Source organism: Hemitrygon akajei, chromosome 2 (assembly GCF_048418815.1).
Source record: "Hemitrygon akajei chromosome 2, sHemAka1.3, whole genome shotgun sequence".
In the NCBI taxonomy this organism is placed as follows: Eukaryota; Metazoa; Chordata; class Chondrichthyes; order Myliobatiformes; family Dasyatidae; genus Hemitrygon; species Hemitrygon akajei.
The window spans coordinates 80,524,976-80,543,884 of record NC_133125.1 but is presented as its reverse complement, the minus strand read 5'-3'; positions in this window follow the sequence as shown (position 1 = coordinate 80,543,884).

Below are 18,909 nucleotides of genomic sequence, written 5' to 3'. Positions count from 1 at the left end.
TTCAATTCCACCTCAAACACTACTCCCTCTCAAACTCCATTCCACCTCAAACTCAATTCCCTCTCAAACACCATTCCCTCACCAACACCATTCCCTCACCAACACCATTCCAGCTCAAACTCCATTCCACTTCATACTCCATTCCCTCTCAAACTGCATTCCATCTCAAACTCCATTCCCTCTCAAACTCCATTCCCTCTCAAACTCCATTCCCTCTCAAACTCCATGCCCTCTCAAACTCCATGCCCTCTCCAACTCCATGCCCTCTCAATCACTACTCCCTCTCAAACACCATTCGCTCTCAAACTCCATTCATCCTCAAACTCCATTCCCTCTCAAACTCCATGACCTCTCAATCACTACTCCTTCTCATACTCCATTCCCTTCAAACTCCATGCCCTCTCAAACTACTTTCCTTCTCATACTCCCTGCCCTCTCAAACTGCATTCCCTCTCAAACTCCATGCCCTCTCAAACTCCATGCCCTCTCCAACTCCATGCCCTCTCAATCACTACTCCCTCTCAAACACCATTCGCTCTCAAACTCCATTCATCCTCAAACTCCCTGCCCTCTCAAACTCCATGCACTCTCAAACTACATTCAACCTCAAACTCCATTCCACCTCAAACACCATTCCAACTCAAACACCATTCCAACACAAACACCATTCCAACACAAACACCATTCCCACTCAAACTCCATTCCACCTCAAACTCCATTCCACCTCAAACTGCATTCCCTCTCAAACTCCATGCATTCTCAATCACTACACCCTCTCAAACTCCATTCCCGCTCAAACTCCATTCCACCTCATACTCCATTCCACCTCAAACTCCATTCATCCTCAAACCCCATTCCACCTCAAACTCCATTCCCTCTCAAAATCCATTCCTCTCAAACTCCATTCCTCTCAAACTCCATTCCCTCCCAAACTCCATTCCCTCCCAAATGCCATTCCACTCCAACGACATTCCTCCACAAGGACAGTCCCTTCCCAATGCCATTCGCTCCCCAACGTCATTCCCTCTCCAGTCCATTCCCGCTAGAACGCTATTCCCTCACAAACACCATTCCACCTCAAAGTCCATGCACTCTCAAACTCCATGCCCTCTCAATCACTACAAACTCTCAAACACCATTCCCTCTCAATCTCCATTCCCTCTCAATCTCATTACCACCTCAAACTCCCTGCCCTCTCAATCACTACACCCTCTCATACAGAATTCCCTCTCAAACTCCATTCCCTCTCAAACTCCAATCCCTCTCAAACTCCCTGCCCTCTCAAACTCCCTGCCCTCTCAAACTCCCTGCCCTCTCAAACTCCCTGCCCTCTCAAGCTCCATTCCACCTCAAACACCATTCCAACTCAAACACCATTCCAACACAAACACCATTCCAACTCAAACACCATTCCCTCTCAAACTCCATTCCACCTCAAACTCCATTCCACCTCAAACTCCCTTCCACCTCAAACTCCCTTCCACCTCAAACTCCCTTCCACCTCAAACTCCATTCCCTCTCAAACACCATTAGCTCTCAAACTCCATTCCACCTCAAACTTCATTCCACATCAAACTCCATTCCCCCTCAAACTCCAATCCACCTCAAACACCATTTCCTCTCCAACACCATTCCACCTCAAACTCCATTCCCTCTCAAACGACATTCCTCTCAAACTGCATTCCTTCACAAACACTATTCCGCCTCAAACACCATTCCCTCTCAAACACAATTCCTCTCAAACACAATTCCTCTCAAACACCATTCCACCTCAAACTCCATTCCACCTCAAACCCCATTCCAGCTCAAACTCCATTCCCTCTCAAAATCCATTCCTCTCAAACACCATTCCTCTCAAACTCCATTCCTCTCAAACTCCATTCCTCTCAAACTCCATTCCTCTCAAACTCCATTCCTTCACAAACACTATTCCACCTCAAACACAATTCCCTCTCAATCTCCATTCCAACTCAAACGCGATTCCCACCAAACTCCATTCCCTCCCCAATGCCATTCCACTCCAACGCCATTCCTCCCCAAGGCCAGTCCTTCCCCAATGCCATTCCCTCCCCAATGTCATTCCCACTCCAGGCCATTCCCTCACAAATGCTATTCCCTCACAAACACCATTCCACCTCAAACTCCATGCCCTCTCAATCACTACAACCTCTCAAACACCATTCCCTCTCAATCTCCATACCACCTCAAACTCCCTGCCCTCTCAAACTCCATGCCCTCTCAATCACTACTCCTTCTCATACTCCATTCCCTTCAAACTCCATGCCTTCTCAAACTCCATGCACTCTTAAGCTACATTCCCACTCAAACTCCAATCCCTCTCAAACTCCATTCTCTCTCAAAATCCATTCAATCTCAAACTGCATTCCCTCTCAAACTCCATTCTTTCTCAAACTCCATGCCTTCTCAATCACTACACCCTCTCAAACTCAATTCCCGCTCAAACTCCATTCCACCTCATACTCCATTCCACCTCAAACTCCATTCAACCTCAAACCCCATTCCACCTCAAACTCCATTCCCTCTCAAAATCCATTCCTCTCAAACTCCATTCCCTCTCAATCTCCATTCCCTCTCAATCTCATTACCACCTCAAACTCCCTGCCATCTCAAACTCCATGCCCTCTCAAACTACATTACCTCTCAAACTACATTACCTATCAAACTCCATTCCCTCTCAAACTCCATTCCACCCCAAACACCATTCCAACTCAAACACCATTCCAACACAAACACCATTCCAACTCAAACACCATTCCAACTCAAACTCCATTCCCTCTCAAACACCATTAGCTCTCAAACTCCATTCCATCTCAAACTCCATTCCCCCTCAAACTCCATTCCATCTCAAACTCCATTCCACCTCAAACTCCATTCCCTCTCAAACTCCATTCCCTCTCAAACTCCATTCCCTCTCAAACTCCATTCCTTCACAAAGCCTATTCCACCTCAAACACCATTCCCTCTCAAACTCCATTCCCTCTCAAACACTATTCCACCTCAAAAACCATTCCCTCTCAAACACAATTCCCACTCAAACTCCATTCAACCCGAAACTCCTTTCAAACTCAAACTCCATTCAACCTCAAACATCATTCGCTCTCAAACTCCATTCGCTCTCAAACTCCATTCCACCTCAAACTCAATTCCACCTCAAACTCAATTCCACCTCAAACACTACTCCCTCTCAAACTCCATTCCACCTCAAACTCAATTCCCTCTCAAACACCATTCCCTCACCAACACCATTCCCTCACCAACACCATTCCCTCACCAACACCATTCCCTCACCAACACCATTCCAGCTCAAACTCCATTCCACTTCATACTCCATTCCCTCTCAAACTGCATTCCATCTCAAACTCCATTCCCTCTCAAACTCCATTCCCTCTCAAACTCCATTCCCTCTCAAACTCCATGCCCTCTCAAACTCCATGCCCTCTCCAACTCCATGCCCTCTCAATCACTACTCCCTCTCAAACACCATTCGCTCTCAAACTCCATTCATCCTCAAACTCCATTCCCTCTCAAACTCCATGACCTCTCAATCACTACTCCTTCTCATACTCCATTCCCTCAAACTCCATGCCCTCTCAAACTACTTTCCTTCTCATACTCCCTGCCCTCTCAAACTGCATTCCCTCTCAAACTCCATGCCCTCTCAAACTCCATGCCCTCTCCAACTCCATGCCCACTCAATCACTACTCCCTCTCAAACACCATTCGCTCTCAAACTCCATTCATCCTCAAACTCCCTGCCCTCTCAAACTCCATGCACTCTCAAACTACATTCAACCTCAAACTCCATTCCACCTCAAACACCATTCCAACTCAAACACCATTCCAACACAAACACCATTCCAACACAAACACCATTCCCACTCAAACTCCATTCCACCTCAAACTCCATTCCACCTCAAACTGCATTCCCTCTCAAACTCCATGCATTCTCAATCACTACACCCTCTCAAACTCCATTCCCGCTCAAACTCCATTCCACCTCATACTCCATTCCACCTCAAACTCCATTCATCCTCAAACCCCATTCCACCTCAAACTCCATTCCCTCTCAAAATCCATTCCTCTCAAACTCCATTCCTCTCAAACTCCATTCCCTCCCAAACTCCATTCCCTCCCGAATGCCATTCCACTCCAACGCCATTCCTCCACAAGGACAGTCCCTTCCCAATGCCATTCGCTCCCCAACGTCATTCCCTCTCCAGTCCATTCCCGCTAGAACGCTATTCCCTCACAAACACCATTCCACCTCAAAGTCCATGCACTCTCAAACTCCATGCCCTCTCAATCACTACAAACTCTCAAACACCATTCCCTCTCAATCTCCATTCCCTCTCAATCTCATTACCACCTCAAACTCCCTGCCCTCTCAATCACTACACCCTCTCATACAGAATTCCCTCTCAAACTCCATTCCCTCTCAAACTCCCTGCCCTCTCAAACTCCCTGCCTTCTCAAACTCCATGCCCTCTTAATATACATTCAACCTCAAACTCCATTCCACCTCAAACACCATTCCAACTCAAACACCATTCCAACACAAACACCATTCCAACTCAAACACCATTCCCTCTCAAACTCCATTCCACCTCAAACTCCATTCCACCTCAAACTCCATTCCACCTCAAACTCCCTTCCACCTCAAACTCCATTCCCTCTCAAACACCATTAGCTCTCAAACTCCATTCCACCTCAAACTTCATTCCACATCAAACTCCATTCCCCCTCAAACTCCAATCCACCTCAAACACCATTTCCTCTCCAACACCATTCCACCTCAAACTCCATTCCCTCTCAAACACAATTCCTCTCAAACACAATTCCTCTCAAACACCATTCCACCTCAAACTCCATTCCACCTCAAACCCCATTCCAGCTCAAACTCCATTCCCTCTCAAAATCCATTCCTCTCAAACACCATTCCTCTCAAACTCCATTCCTTCACAAACACTATTCCACCTCAAACACAATTCCCTCTCAATCTCCATTCCAACTCAAACGCGATTCCCTCCCAAACTCCATTCCCTCCCCAATGCCATTCCACTCCAACGCCATTCCTCCCCAAGGCCAGTCCTTCCCCAATGCCATTCCCTCCCCAATGTCATTCCCACTCCAGGCCATTCCCTCACAAATGCTATTCCCTCACAAACACCATTCCACCTCAAACTCCATGCCCTCTCAATCACTACAACCTCTCAAACACCATTCCCTCTCAATCTCCATACCACCTCAAACTCCCTGCCCTCTCAAACTCCATGCCCTCTCAATCACTACTCCTTCTCATACTCCATTCCCTTCAAACTCCATGCCTTCTCAAACTCCATGCACTCTTAAGCTACATTCCCACTCAAACTCCAATCCCTCTCAAACTCCATTCTCTCTCAAAATCCATTCAATCTCAAACTGCATTCCCTCTCAAACTCCATTCTTTCTCAAACTCCATGCCTTCTCAATCACTACACCCTCTCAAACTCAATTCCCGCTCAAACTCCATTCCACCTCATACTCCATTCCACCTCAAACTACATTCAACCTCAAACCCCATTCCACCTCAAACTCCATTCCCTCTCAAAATCCATTCCTCTCAAACTCCATTCCCTCTCAATCTCCATTCCCTCTCAATCTCATTACCACCTCAAACTCCCTGCCATCGCAAACTCCATGCCCTCTCAAACTACATTACCTCTCAAACTACATTACCTATCAAACTCCATTCCCTCTCAAACTCCATTCCACCCCAAACACCATTCCAACTCAAACACCATTCCAACACAAACACCATTCCAACTCAAACACCATTCCAACTCAAACTCCATTCCCTCTCAAACACCATTAGCTCTCAAACTCCATTCCCCCTCAAACTCCATTCCCCCTCAAACTCCATTCCACCTCAAACTCCATTCCCCCTCAAACTCCATTCCCCCTCAAACTCCAATCCACCTCAAACACCATTTCCTCTCCAACACCATTCCCTCTCAAACGACATTCCTCTCAAACGACATTCCTCTCAAACTCCATTCCCTCTCAAACTCCATTCCCTCTCAAACTCCATTCCCTCTCAAACTCCATTCCTTCACAAAGCCTATTCCACCTCAAACACCATTCCCTCTCAAACTCCATTCCCCCTCAAACTCCATTCCCCCTCAAACTCCATTCCCCCTCAAACTCCAATCCACCTCAAACACCATTTCCTCTCCAACACCATTCCCTCTCCAACACCATTCCACCTCAAACTCCATTCCCTCTCAAACGACATTCCTCTCAAACGACATTCCTCTCAAACTCCATTCCCTCTCAAACTCCATTCCCTCTCAAACTCCATTCCTTCACAAACACTATTCCTCCTCAAACACCATTCCCTCTCAAACTCCATTCCCTCTCAAACACTATTCCTCTCAAACACTATTCCACCTCAAAAACCATTCCCTCTCAAACACAATTCCCACTCAAACTCCATTCAACCCGAAACTCCTTTCAAACTCAAACTCCATTCAACCTCAAACATCATTCGCTCTCAAACTCCATTCGCTCTCAAACTCCATTCCACCTCAAACTCAATTCCACCTCAAACTCAATTCCACCTCAAACACTACTCCCTCTCAAACTCCATTCCACCTCAAACTCAATTCCCTCTCAAACACCATTCCCTCACCAACACCATTCCCTCACCAACACCATTCCAGCTCAAAATCCATTCCACTTCATACTCCATTCCCTCTCAAACTGCATTCCATCTCAAACTCCATTCCCTCTCAAACACCATTCGCTCTCAAACTCCATTCATCCTCAAACTCCATTCCCTCTCAAACTCCATGACCTCTCAATCACTACTCCTTCTCATACTCAATTCCCTTCAAACTCCATGCCCTCTCAAACTACTTTCCTTCTCATACTCCCTGCCCTCTCAAACTGCATTCCCTCTCAAACTCCAAGCCCTCTCAAACTCCATGCCCTCTCCAACTCCATGCCCTCTCAATCACTACTCCCTCTCAAACACCATTCGCTCTCAAACTCCATTCATCCTCAAACTCCCTGCCCTCTCAAACTCCATGCACTCTCAAACTACATTCAACCTCAAACTCCATTCCACCTCAAACACCATTCCAACTCAAACACCATTCCAACACAAACACCATTCCAACACAAACACCATTCCCACTCAAACTCCATTCCACCTCAAACTCCATTCCACCTCAAACTCCATTCCACCTCAAACTCCATTCCACCTCAAACTCCATTCCACCTCAAACTCCATGCCTTCTCAAACTCCATGCACTCTTAAGCTACATTCCCACTCAAACTCCAATCCCTCTCAAACTCCATTCTCTCTCAAAATCCATTCAATCTCAAACTGCATTCCCTCTCAAACTCCATTCTTTCTCAAACTCCATGCCTTCTCAATCACTACACCCTCTCAAACTCAATTCCCGCTCAAACTCCATTCCACCTCATACTCCATTCCACCTCAAACTCCATTCAACCTCAAACCCCATTCCACCTCAAACTCCATTCCCTCTCAAAATCCATTCCTCTCAAACTCCATTCCCTCTCAATCTCCATTCCCTCTCAATCTCATTACCACCTCAAACTCCCTGCCATCGCAAACTCCATGCCCTCTCAAACTACATTACCTCTCAAACTACATTACCTATCAAACTCCATTCCCTCTCAAACTCCATTCCACCCCAAACACCATTCCAACTCAAACACCATTCCAACACAAACACCATTCCAACTCAAACACCATTCCAACTCAAACTCCATTCCCTCTCAAACACCATTAGCTCTCAAACTCCATTCCCCCTCAAACTCCATTCCCCCTCAAACTCCATTCCACCTCAAACTCCATTCCCCCTCAAACTCCATTCCCCCTCAAACTCCAATCCACCTCAAACACCATTTCCTCTCCAACACCATTCCCTCTCAAACGACATTCCTCTCAAACGACATTCCTCTCAAACTCCATTCCCTCTCAAACTCCATTCCCTCTCAAACTCCATTCCCTCTCAAACTCCATTCCTTCACAAAGCCTATTCCACCTCAAACACCATTCCCTCTCAAACTCCATTCCCCCTCAAACTCCATTCCCCCTCAAACTCCATTCCCCCTCAAACTCCATTCCCCCTCAAACTCCAATCCACCTCAAACACCATTTCCTCTCCAACACCATTCCCTCTCCAACACCATTCCACCTCAAACTCCATTCCCTCTCAAACGACATTCCTCTCAAACGACATTCCTCTCAAACTCCATTCCCTCTCAAACTCCATTCCCTCTCAAACTCCATTCCTTCACAAACACTATTCCTCCTCAAACACCATTCCCTCTCAAACTCCATTCCCTCTCAAACACTATTCCTCTCAAACACTATTCCACCTCAAAAACCATTCCCTCTCAAACACAATTCCCACTCAAACTCCATTCAACCCGAAACTCCTTTCAAACTCAAACTCCATTCAACCTCAAACATCATTCGCTCTCAAACTCCATTCGCTCTCAAACTCCATTCCACCTCAAACTCAATTCCACCTCAAACTCAATTCCACCTCAAACACTACTCCCTCTCAAACTCCATTCCACCTCAAACTCAATTCCCTCTCAAACACCATTCCCTCACCAACACCATTCCCTCACCAACACCATTCCAGCTCAAAATCCATTCCACTTCATACTCCATTCCCTCTCAAACTGCATTCCATCTCAAACTCCATTCCCTCTCAAACACCATTCGCTCTCAAACTCCATTCATCCTCAAACTCCATTCCCTCTCAAACTCCATGACCTCTCAATCACTACTCCTTCTCATACTCCATTCCCTTCAAACTCCATGCCCTCTCAAACTACTTTCCTTCTCATACTCCCTGCCCTCTCAAACTGCATTCCCTCTCAAACTCCAAGCCCTCTCAAACTCCATGCCCTCTCCAACTCCATGCCCTCTCAATCACTACTCCCTCTCAAACACCATTCGCTCTCAAACTCCATTCATCCTCAAACTCCCTGCCCTCTCAAACTCCATGCACTCTCAAACTACATTCAACCTCAAACTCCATTCCACCTCAAACACCATTCCAACTCAAACACCATTCCAACACAAACACCATTCCAACACAAACACCATTCCCACTCAAACTCCATTCCACCTCAAACTCCATTCCACCTCAAACTCCATTCCACCTCAAACTCCATTCCACCTCAAACTCCATTCCCTCTCAAACACCATTAGCTCTCAAACTCCATTCCACCTCAAACTTCATTCCACATCAAACTCCATTCCACATCAAACTCCAATCCACCTCAAACACCATTTCCTCTCCAACACCATTCCCTCTCCAACACCATTCCACCTCAAACTCCATTCCCTCTCAAACGACATTCCTCTCAAACTGCATTCCTTCACAAACACTATTCCACCTCAAACACCATTCCCTCTCAAACACAATTCCTCTCAAACACCATTCCACCTCAAACTCCATTCCACCTCAAACCACATTCCAGCTCAAACTCCATTCCCTCTCAAAATCCATTCCTCTCAAACACCATTCCTCTCAAACTCCATTCCTCTCAAACTCCATTCCTCTCAAACTCCATTCCCTCACAAACTCCATTCCCTCACAAACACCATTTGACCTCAAACACCATTCCCTCTCAAACTCCATTCCCTCCCAAACTCCGTTCCCTCCCCAATGCCATTCCACTCCAACGCCATTCCTCCCCAAGGCCAGTCCTTCCCCAATGCCATTCCTTGCCCAACGTCATTCCCTCTCCAGGCCATTCCCTCACAAACGCTATTCCCTCACAAACACCATTCCACCTCAAACTCCATGCCATCTCAATCACTACAACCTCTCAAACACCATTCACTCTCAATCTCCATACCACCTCAAACTCCATGCCCTCTCAAACTACATTCCCTCTCAAACTCGATTCTTTCTCAAACTCCATACCCTCTCAATCACTACACCCTCTCAAACTCCATTCCCGCTCAAACTCCATTCCACCTGAAACTCCATTCCACCCCAAACACCATTCCAACACAAACACCATTCCCACTCAAACTCCATTCCACCTCAAACTCCATTCCACCTCAAACTCCATTCCACCTCAAACTCCATTCCACCTCAAACTCCATTCCCTCTCAAACACCATTAGCTCTCAAACTCCATTCCACCTCAAACTTCATTCCACATCAAACTCCATTCCACATCAAACTCCAATCCACCTCAAACACCATTTCCTCTCCAACACCATTCCCTCTCCAACACCATTCCACCTCAAACTCCATTCCCTCTCAAACGACATTCCTCTCAAACTGCATTCCTTCACAAACACTATTCCACCTCAAACACCATTCCCTCTCAAACACAATTCCTCTCAAACACCATTCCACCTCAAACTCCATTCCACCTCAAACCACATTCCAGCTCAAACTCCATTCCCTCTCAAAATCCATTCCTCTCAAACACCATTCCTCTCAAACTCCATTCCTCTCAAACTCCATTCCTCTCAAACTCCATTCCTCTCAAACTCCATTCCTCTCAAAACTCCATTCCCTCACAAACTCCATTCCCTCACAAACACCATTTGACCTCAAACACCATTCCCTCTCAAACTCCATTCCCTCCCAAACTCCGTTCCCTCCCCAATGCCATTCCACTCCAACGCCATTCCTCCCCAAGGCCAGTCCTTCCCCAATGCCATTCCTTGCCCAACGTCATTCCCTCTCCAGGCCATTCCCTCACAAACGCTATTCCCTCACAAACACCATTCCACCTCAAACTCCATGCCATCTCAATCACTACAACCTCTCAAACACCATTCACTCTCAATCTCCATACCACCTCAAACTCCATGCCCTCTCAAACTACATTCCCTCTCAAACTCGATTCTTTCTCAAACTCCATACCCTCTCAATCACTACACCCTCTCAAACTCCATTCCCGCTCAAACTCCATTCCACCTGAAACTCCATTCCACCCCAAACACCATTCCAACTCAAACACCATTCCAACTCAAACACCATTCCAACACAAACACCATTCCAACTCAAACACCATTCCAACTCAAACTCCATTCCCTCTCAAACACCATTAGCTCTCAAACTCCATTCCATCTCAAACTCCATTCCCCCTCAAACTCCATTCCCCCTCAAACTCCATTCCCCCTCAAACTCCATTCCCCCTCAAACTCCAATCCAACTCAAACACCATTTCCTCTCCAACACCATTCCCTCTCCAACACCATTCCACCTCAAACTCCATTCCCTCTCAAACGACATTCCTCTCAAACGACATTCCTCTCAAACTCCATTCCCACTCAAACTCCATTCCCTCTCAAACTCCATTCCCTCTCAAACTCCATTCCTTCACAAACACTATTCCTCCTCAAACACCATTCCCTCTCAAACTCCATTCCCTCTCAAACACTATTCCTCTCAAACACTATTCCACCTCAAAAACCATTCCCTCTCAAACACAATTCCCACTCAAACTCCATTCAACCCGAAACTCCTTTCAAACTCAAACTCCATTCAACCTCAAACATCATTCGCTCTCAAACTCCATTCGCTCTCAAACTCCATTCCCTCTCAAACTCCATTCCCTCACAAACTCCATTCCCTCACAAACTCCATTCCCTCACAAACACCATTTGACCTCAAACACCATTCCCTCTCAAACTCCATTCCCTCCCAAACTCCGTTCCCTCCCAAACTCCGTTCCCTCCCCAATGCCATTCCACTCCAACGCCATTCCTCCCCAAGGCCAGTCCTTCCCCAATGCCATTCCTTGCCCAACGTCATTCCCTCTCCAGGCCATTCCCTCACAAACGCTATTCCCTCACAAACACCATTCCACCTCAAACTCCATGCCATCTCAATCACTACAACCTCTCAAACACCATTCACTCTCAATCTCCATACCACCTCAAACTCCATGCCCTCTCAAACTACATTCCCTCTCAAACTCGATTCTTTCTCAAACTCCATACCCTCTCAATCACTACACCCTCTCAAACTCCATTCCCGCTCAAACTCCATTCCACCTGAAACTCCATTCCACCCCAAACACCATTCCAACACAAACACCATTCCCACTCAAACTCCATTCCACCTCAAACTCCATTCCACCTCAAACTCCATTCCACCTCAAACTCCATTCCACCTCAAACTCCATTCCACCTCAAACTCCATTCCACCTCAAACTCCATTCCCTCTCAAACACCATTAGCTCTCAAACTCCATTCCACCTCAAACTTCATTCCACATCAAACTCCATTCCACATCAAACTCCAATCCACCTCAAACACCATTTCCTCTCCAACACCATTCCCTCTCCAACACCATTCCACCTCAAACTCCATTCCCTCTCAAACGACATTCCTCTCAAACTGCATTCCTTCACAAACACTATTCCACCTCAAACACCATTCCCTCTCAAACACAATTCCTCTCAAACACCATTCCACCTCAAACTCCATTCCACCTCAAACCACATTCCAGCTCAAACTCCATTCCCTCTCAAAATCCATTCCTCTCAAACACCATTCCTCTCAAACTCCATTCCTCTCAAACTCCATTCCTCTCAAACTCCATTCCTCTCAAACTCCATTCCTCTCAAACTCCATTCCCTCACAAACTCCATTCCCTCACAAACACCATTTGACCTCAAACACCATTCCCTCTCAAACTCCATTCCCTCCCAAACTCCGTTCCCTCCCCAATGCCATTCCACTCCAACGCCATTCCTCCCCAAGGCCAGTCCTTCCCCAATGCCATTCCTTGCCCAACGTCATTCCCTCTCCAGGCCATTCCCTCACAAACGCTATTCCCTCACAAACACCATTCCACCTCAAACTCCATGCCATCTCAATCACTACAACCTCTCAAACACCATTCACTCTCAATCTCCATACCACCTCAAACTCCATGCCCTCTCAAACTACATTCCCTCTCAAACTCGATTCTTTCTCAAACTCCATACCCTCTCAATCACTACACCCTCTCAAACTCCATTCCCGCTCAAACTCCATTCCACCTGAAACTCCATTCCACCCCAAACACCATTCCAACTCAAACACCATTCCAACTCAAACACCATTCCAACACAAACACCATTCCAACTCAAACACCATTCCAACTCAAACTCCATTCCCTCTCAAACACCATTAGCTCTCAAACTCCATTCCATCTCAAACTCCATTCCCCCTCAAACTCCATTCCACCTCAAACTCCATTCCCCCTCAAACTCCATTCCCCCTCAAACTCCAATCCAACTCAAACACCATTTCCTCTCCAACACCATTCCCTCTCCAACACCATTCCACCTCAAACTCCATTCCCTCTCAAACGACATTCCTCTCAAACGACATTCCTCTCAAACTCCATTCCCACTCAAACTCCATTCCCTCTCAAACTCCATTCCCTCTCAAACTCCATTCCTTCACAAACACTATTCCTCCTCAAACACCATTCCCTCTCAAACTCCATTCCCTCTCAAACACTATTCCTCTCAAACACTATTCCACCTCAAAAACCAATCCCTCTCAAACACAATTCCCACTCAAACTCCATTCAACCCGAAACTCCTTTCAAACTCAAACTCCATTCAACCTCAAACATCATTCGCTCTCAAACTCCATTCGCTCTCAAACTCCATTCCCTTCTCAAATTCCATTCCCTCTCAAACTCCATTCCACCTCAAACTCAATTCCACCTCAAACTCAATTCCACCTCAAACTCAATTCCACCTCAAACTCAATTCCACCTCAAACACAATTCCACCTCAAACACTACTCCCTCTCAAACTCCATTCCACCTCAAACTCAATTCCCTCTCAAACACCATTCCCTCACCAACACCATTCCTGCTCAAACTCCATTCCACTTCATACTCCATTCCCTCTCATACTGCATTCCATCTCAAACTCCATTCCATCTCATACTCCATTCCCTCTCAAACTCCATTCCCTCTCAAACTCCATTCCCTCTCAAACTCCATTCCCTCTCAACTCCATGCCCTCTCCAACTCCATGCCCTCTCCAACTCCATGCCCTCTCCAACTCCATGCCCTCTCAATCACTACTCCCTCTCAAACACCATTCGCTCTCAAACTCCATTCATCCTCAAACTCCCTGCCCTCTCAAACTCCATGCCCTCTCAAACTACATTCAACCTCAAACTCCATTCCCCCTCAAACTCCATTCCACCACAAACTCCATTCCCTCTCAAACTCCATTCCCTCTCAAAAGCCATTAGCTCTCAAACTCCATTCCACCTCAAACTTCATTCCACATCAAACTCCATTCCCCCTCAAACTCCAATCCACCTCAAACACCATTTCCTCTCCAACACCATTCCCTCTCCAACACCCTTCCACCTCAAACTCCATTCCCTCTCAAACGACATTCCTCTCAAACTGCATTCCTTCACAAACACTATTCCACCTCAAACACCATTCCCTCTCAAACACAATTCCTCTCAAACACCATTCCACCTCAAACTCCATTCCACCTCAAACCCCATTCCAGCTCAAACCCCATTCCAGCTCAAACTCCATTCCCTCTCAAAATCCATTCCTCTCAAACACCATTCCTCTCAAACTCCATTCCTCTCAAACTCCATTCCACCCCAAACACCATTCCACCCCAAACACCATTCCAACACAAACACCATTCCAACACAAACACCATTCCAACTCAAACACCATTCCAACTCAAACACCATTCCAACTCAAACTCCATTCCCTCTCAAACACCATTAGCTCTCAAACTCCATTCCATCTCAAACTCCATTCCCCCTCAAACTCCATTCCACCTCAAACTCCATTCCCCCTCAAACTCCAATCCACCTCAAACACCATTTCCTCTCCAACACCATTCCCTCTCCAACACCATTCCACCTCAAACTCCATTCCCTCTCAAACGACATTCCTCTCAAACGACATTCCTCTCAAACGACATTCCTCTCAAACTCCATTCCCTCTCAAACTCCATTCCCTCTCAAACTCCATTCCTTCACAAACACTATTCCTCCTCAAACACCATTCCCTCTCAAACTCCATTCCCTCTCAAACACTATTCCTCTCAAACACTATTCCACCTCAAAAACCATTCCCCCTCAAACACAATTCCCACTCAAACTCCATTCAACCCGAAACTCCTTTCAAACTCAAACTCCATTCAACCTCAAACATCATTCGCTCTCAAACTCCATTCCCTCTCAAACTCCATTCCCTCTCAAACTCCATGCCCTCTCCAACTCCATGCCCTCTCCAACTCCATGCCCTCTCAATCACTACTCCCTCTCAAACACCATTCGCTCTCAAACTCCATTCATCCTCAAACTCCCTGCCCTCTCAAACTCCATGCACTCTCAAACTACATTCAACCTCAAACTCCATTCCACCTCAAACACCATTCCAACTCAAACACCATTCCAACACAAACACCATTCCAACACAAACACCATTCCCACTCAAACTCCATTCCACCTCAAACTCCATTCCACCTCAAACTCCATTCCACCTCAAACTCCATTCCACCTCAAACTCCATTCCACCTCAAACTCCATTCCCTCTCAAACACCATTAGCTCTCAAACTCCATTCCACCTCAAACTTCATTCCACATCAAACTCCAATCCACCTCAAACACCATTTCCTCTCCAACACCATTCCCTCTCCAACACCATTCCACCTCAAACTCCATTCCCTCTCAAACGACATTCCTCTCAAACTGCATTCCTTCACAAACACTATTCCACCTCAAACACCATTCCCTCTCAAACACAATTCCTCTCAAACACCATTCCACCTCAAACTCCATTCCACCTCAAACCACATTCCAGCTCAAACTCCATTCCCTCTCAAAATCCATTCCTCTCAAACACCATTCCTCTCAAACTCCATTCCTCTCAAACTCCATTCCTCTCAAACTCCATTCCCTCACAAACTCCATTCCCTCACAAACACCATTTGACCTCAAACACCATTCCCTCTCAAACTCCATTCCCTCCCAAACTCCGTTCCCTCCCCAATGCCATTCCACTCCAACGCCATTCCTCCCCAAGGCCAGTCCTTCCCCAATGCCATTCCTTGCCCAACGTCATTCCCTCTCCAGGCCATTCCCTCACAAACGCTATTCCCTCACAAACACCATTCCACCTCAAACTCCATGCCATCTCAATCACTACAACCTCTCAAACACCATTCACTCTCAATCTCCATACCACCTCAAACTCCATGCCCTCTCAAACTACATTCCCTCTCAAACTCGATTCTTTCTCAAACTCCATACCCTCTCAATCACTACACCCTCTCAAACTCCATTCCCGCTCAAACTCCATTCCACCTGAAACTCCATTCCACCCCAAACACCATTCCAACACAAACACCATTCCCACTCAAACTCCATTCCACCTCAAACTCCATTCCACCTCAAACTCCATTCCACCTCAAACTCCATTCCACCTCAAACTCCATTCCCTCTCAAACACCATTAGCTCTCAAACTCCATTCCACCTCAAACTTCATTCCACATCAAACTCCATTCCACATCAAACTCCAATCCACCTCAAACACCATTTCCTCTCCAACACCATTCCCTCTCCAACACCATTCCACCTCAAACTCCATTCCCTCTCAAACGACATTCCTCTCAAACTGCATTCCTTCACAAACACTATTCCACCTCAAACACCATTCCCTCTCAAACACAATTCCTCTCAAACACCATTCCACCTCAAACTCCATTCCACCTCAAACCACATTCCAGCTCAAACTCCATTCCCTCTCAAAATCCATTCCTCTCAAACACCATTCCTCTCAAACTCCATTCCTCTCAAACTCCATTCCTCTCAAACTCCATTCCTCTCAAACTCCATTCCTCTCAAACTCCATTCCCTCACAAACTCCATTCCCTCACAAACACCATTTGACCTCAAACACCATTCCCTCTCAAACTCCATTCCCTCCCAAACTCCGTTCCCTCCCCAATGCCATTCCACTCCAACGCCATTCCTCCCCAAGGCCAGTCCTTCCCCAATGCCATTCCTTGCCCAACGTCATTCCCTCTCCAGGCCATTCCCTCACAAACGCTATTCCCTCACAAACACCATTCCACCTCAAACTCCATGCCATCTCAATCACTACAACCTCTCAAACACCATTCACTCTCAATCTCCATACCACCTCAAACTCCATGCCCTCTCAAACTACATTCCCTCTCAAACTCGATTCTTTCTCAAACTCCATACCCTCTCAATCACTACACCCTCTCAAACTCCATTCCCGCTCAAACTCCATTCCACCTGAAACTCCATTCCACCCCAAACACCATTCCAACTCAAACACCATTCCAACTCAAACACCATTCCAACACAAACACCATTCCAACTCAAACACCATTCCAACTCAAACTCCATTCCCTCTCAAACACCATTAGCTCTCAAACTCCATTCCATCTCAAACTCCATTCCCCCTCAAACTCCATTCCACCTCAAACTCCATTCCCCCTCAAACTCCATTCCCCCTCAAACTCCATTCCCCCTCAAACTCCAATCCAACTCAAACACCATTTCCTCTCCAACACCATTCCCTCTCCAACACCATTCCACCTCAAACTCCATTCCCTCTCAAACGACATTCCTCTCAAACGACATTCCTCTCAAACTCCATTCCCACTCAAACTCCATTCCCTCTCAAACTCCATTCCCTCTCAAACTCCATTCCTTCACAAACACTATTCCTCCTCAAACACCATTCCCTCTCAAACTCCATTCCCTCTCAAACACTATTCCTCTCAAACACTATTCCACCTCAAAAACCATTCCCTCTCAAACACAATTCCCACTCAAACTCCATTCAACCCGAAACTCCTTTCAAACTCAAACTCCATTCAACCTCAAACATCATTCGCTCTCAAACTCCATTCGCTCTCAAACTCCATTCCCTCTCAAATTCCATTCCCTCTCAAACTCCATTCCACCTCAAACTCAATTCCACCTCAAACTCAATTCCACCTCAAACTCAATTCCACCTCAAACACAATTCCACCTCAAACACTACTCCCTCTCAAACTCCATTCCACCTCAAACTCAATTCCCTCTCAAACACCATTCCCTCACCAACACCATTCCTGCTCAAACTCCATTCCACTTCATACTCCATTCCCTCTCATACTGCATTCCATCTCAAACTCCATTCCATCTCAAACTCCATTCCCTCTCAAACTCCATTCCCTCTCAAACTCCATTCCCTCTCAAACTCCATTCCCTCTCAACTCCATGCCCTCTCCAACTCCATGCCCTCTCCAACTCCATGCCCTCTCCAACTCCATGCCCTCTCAATCACTACTCCCTCTCAAACACCATTCGCTCTCAAACTCCATTCATCCTCAAACTCCCTGCCCTCTCAAACTCCATGCCCTCTCAAACTACATTCAACCTCAAACTCCATTCCCCCTCAAACTCCATTCCACCACAAACTCCATTCCCTCTCAAACTCCATTCCCTCTCAAACACCATTAGCTCTCAAACTCCATTCCACCTCAAACTTCATTCCACATCAAACTCCATTCCCCCTCAAACTCCAATCCACCTCAAACACCATTTCCTCTCCAACACCATTCCCTCTCCAACACCATTCCACCTCAAACTCCATTCCCTCTCAAACGACATTCCTCTCAAACTGCATTCCTTCACAAACACTATTCCACCTCAAACACCATTCCCTCTCAAACACAATTCCTCTCAAACACCATTCCACCTCAAACTCCATTCCACCTCAAACCCCATTCCAGCTCAAACCCCATTCCAGCTCAAACTCCATTCCCTCTCAAAATCCATTCCTCTCAAACACCATTCCTCTCAAACTCCATTCCTC